This window comes from Desmodus rotundus, chromosome 2 (genome assembly GCF_022682495.2).
Source record: "Desmodus rotundus isolate HL8 chromosome 2, HLdesRot8A.1, whole genome shotgun sequence".
NCBI classification, from domain to species: Eukaryota; Metazoa; Chordata; class Mammalia; order Chiroptera; family Phyllostomidae; genus Desmodus; species Desmodus rotundus.
Genome location: NC_071388.1, coordinates 60,352,724 through 60,356,028, shown reverse-complemented (window position 1 = coordinate 60,356,028; position 3,305 = coordinate 60,352,724). Strand labels below are relative to the sequence as shown.

General features: G+C 42.8%; 1 pseudogene; it reads left to right on the top strand.

The window, feature by feature from the left end:
* The first annotated feature begins 1,245 nt into the window (after positions 1 to 1,245).
* LOC112310102 (neuromodulin pseudogene) lies at positions 1,246 to 2,958 on the top strand (annotated as a pseudogene).
* The last annotated feature ends 347 nt before the right edge of the window (positions 2,959 to 3,305 follow it).

The window sequence follows — 3,305 nt, the reverse complement described above, 5'->3', positions numbered from 1 at the left end:
AATAACTGAAAATACAAGCTGAAAATTTTATATTTTACATTGAAAATTATTTAGCAATAATAAATTAGAGTATAGGCTAGTAGTGAAGATGGGAAAAACGCAGACATCAAAAACTTTTAAGAGTCAGAAATAACACATTTCCAAAATGATATTTCATGATATAAAAATGTCCTACATGGGAAATATATTTGTTTCTAATAGTAAATCTGTCAATGGCAGTTGTAAATAAGCACTTCCACAAGATTTACACAACCCTTATTTTCCTATTTTATACATGTCAGCTCCTTGAGTTAAGAGTATTTATTTTCCTAAGTGGAAAATGGGTCTAATTTACAGGTTTATAATAAGTTTTCTGTTTATGAGTACAATTCAACCTCAACTTCTGTAACGTCTCAGGCACAATTCATAATCTTCAGCATCTAGTGGCAAGTAATGTACAAGAATCACAACCAAAATTTTCTGCGTGCCGGAATGAGGCCTTATCAACAGCTGATAGAACTTGTAGCACTCAGCCATCCGCGGGGCTTTCCCATCTACAAGGCCTCCTACTCGTTGTCAGCATTCGAGCTTGTATACTTCAGGGGCACTTCATTCGTTCACTACAGCTTCGTGTGTAAAGAACAGAGTCTTGATTTAGAGACAGGCACCACTTAACAATGAAGATTCATTCCTAGAAATGTGATATAGGCTCTTTTGTCATTGTTCACATCACAGAGTGCACTTACACAAACCCAGATGGTGCACACAGCCTACTACCCACCTAGGCTCTATGGTACAGCCTATTGATCTAGGCTACAAGCCTGCACTGCATGTTATTATACTGAATACTATAGGCAATTGTAACACAATAGTAAGTGTCTGTGTGTGTAAACATATCTAAAAATAGAAAAGGTACAGTAAAATGTGGTATAAAAGATGTAAAAAAGTACCCCTGTGCAGAGCACTTAGCAAGAACAGAGCTTGCAGGACTGGAAGTTGTTTTGGGTGAGGCGGTGAGTGAGCGGTGAGTGCATGGGAAGGCCTGGGCATTACTGTACTCTACTGTAGACTTCATAAACACTGTACATTTGGACCACACTAAATTTTTTAAACAACGCAAGATAATTAAATCAAGCGCAAGAGAAAATTGATTACAACCAAGAGACATAGCAATCATGGGATGTGTGAATATGTTGCCAGCATGACATGGTATACTGTTTTATAGCAAACATTTTTATAAGTAGAAATAATACACTCTGGACAACCATGCTGTGCTGTATGAGAACTAAACAGGTCATAAAAAATGATGAGGACCAAAAGATCAAGCAAGACGGCATCAAACCAGAAGATAAAGCTCTTAAGGTGGTGACCAAAATTCAGGCTGGCTTCCGTGGGCACAGCACAAGGGAAAAGCTCAAAGGAGAGAAGAAAGGCAATGCCCAGGCCACGAAGCCCAGGCGAGTGAGAAGAAGGAAGATGCCCCTGCTGCTGGTGGCTCCAAAAAGAAGGAAGGAAAGGGTTCTACTGCCACTGAGGCAGTCCCAGCCACTGGCTCCAAGCCAGAGGAGTCCAGCAAAGCAGGAGAAACTCCTTCCGAGGAGAAAAAGGGGGAGGGCATCTCTGATGCTGCTGCAGAGCAGGTGGCCGCCCCCCAGGCTCCTGTCCCCTCAGAGGAGAAGGCTGGCTCTGCTGAGACAGAAAGCGCCACTACAGCTTCCACTGACAACTCGCCGTCCTCCAAGGCAGAAGATGCCCCAGCCAAGGAGGAGCCTAAACAAGCCATTGTGCCTGCTGCCGTCACTGCTGCTGCTGCCACCACCACACCTGCTGCAAAGGATGTAGCCGCCAAGGTAACAACCCAGCTTCCAACGGAGAGCAGCCAAGCTGAAGAGAAGATAGAAGCTGTAGATCAGGGGTGTCAGACTCATTTTCACCGGGAGCCACATCAGCCTCGTGGTTGCCTTCAAAGGGCCAAATGTAATTCAACTCAACTGTTAAGGAGTAGTTACGTTTATACAGTCCCAAAATTATTTCGGCCCTTTAAAGACAACCTCGAGGCTGATGTGGCCCCTGGTGAAAATGCGTTTGACACCCCTGCTGTAGATGAAACCAAACCTCAGGAAAGTGCCTGGCAGGAGGAGCACAAAGGAGGAGAACACGAGGTGGAGAAACAGCCTTCCACGTCCCAGCCCTCTACTGTCCCGGGCCCTGTCTCTCCCCCTCCTCCTCTCCGCTCCACTCCGAAGTTTCCCTTCCTGACCTACATGTATGTGAGTCTGTCCTCTTCCACCCACTAGCCCTCTTTCTCTCTGTGTGGCATTAAAAAAAAAGCAGAAAAGATCCCAAGTCGAATAGTATAACTTAACATTTCTTGTTTCTTGGTGGTGTTATGGTGAGTTTTTGGTAATGATGATCCAATCATTTGGGGACATTCTTGCACTGTATCCAAGCTTTTTGAATTGGTGCATGTGGCCCTGTGGGAGTCCACTTTCCTCTCTCTCCCTCTCTGTTCCAAGTGTGTGTGCAATGTTCCGTTCATCTGAGGAGTCCAAAATATCGAATGAATTCAAAACCCTTTTTCTTTTTCTCCTTTTCAATGTGATGGAATGAACAAAAAGAAAAAAAATTCAAAAAAACCACGTTTATTTAGAAAATAAATAAAGCAAATGTGCCAATTAGCATAAAAAGAAATAATGCACTCTAAAATAATCATAAAAATTATAGTGTATTAAATACAGAAAGCAGTAACACAGTCTTTTATTCTCGTTTTTTTTTCTTTTTTTTCTTTTTGTTCAGTTACAATTGTCTGCACTATTCTCGTGTAATACAACCGGCAGTGCAGTAGATTTGTTCACACCAGCAGCACCGCAGACACGTGGCAATGCCTTGAGCTACGTTAGCCGCGACTGCACAGGCACTGGGAACTGTGCAGCCGCCCCTCCGAGGCCACAGTGCTGTCAGTGCTCTGTCAGTGCCTGAAATGCATGACTGTATTTATGGGAAATGTGGAGCAGCTTCACTTTGACAGTAATCTAAGGTTTACTTCCCTCTTCCGACCCACGAGACTAAGAGTTCAAAAACAACAAAAAATTCCACAAATGGCCATTCTGTCCTTACTACAAGTCTAGTCAAAGCCTTTTATTTTGTAGTTAGGAAGTAAGATTTCACTCTAAAACCTTCAGCAACTTCCCATTGATAAACCCTGTTCTTTGAATTGAAGAAACTCACAAGGTATAGGGGCACCTTTTTCTTTCAGTTTCTAACCCACATACACGTTGAAGAGGTTTGACTAAAGATAATAAGGTTATACTTTTTTTTCTGGCTTT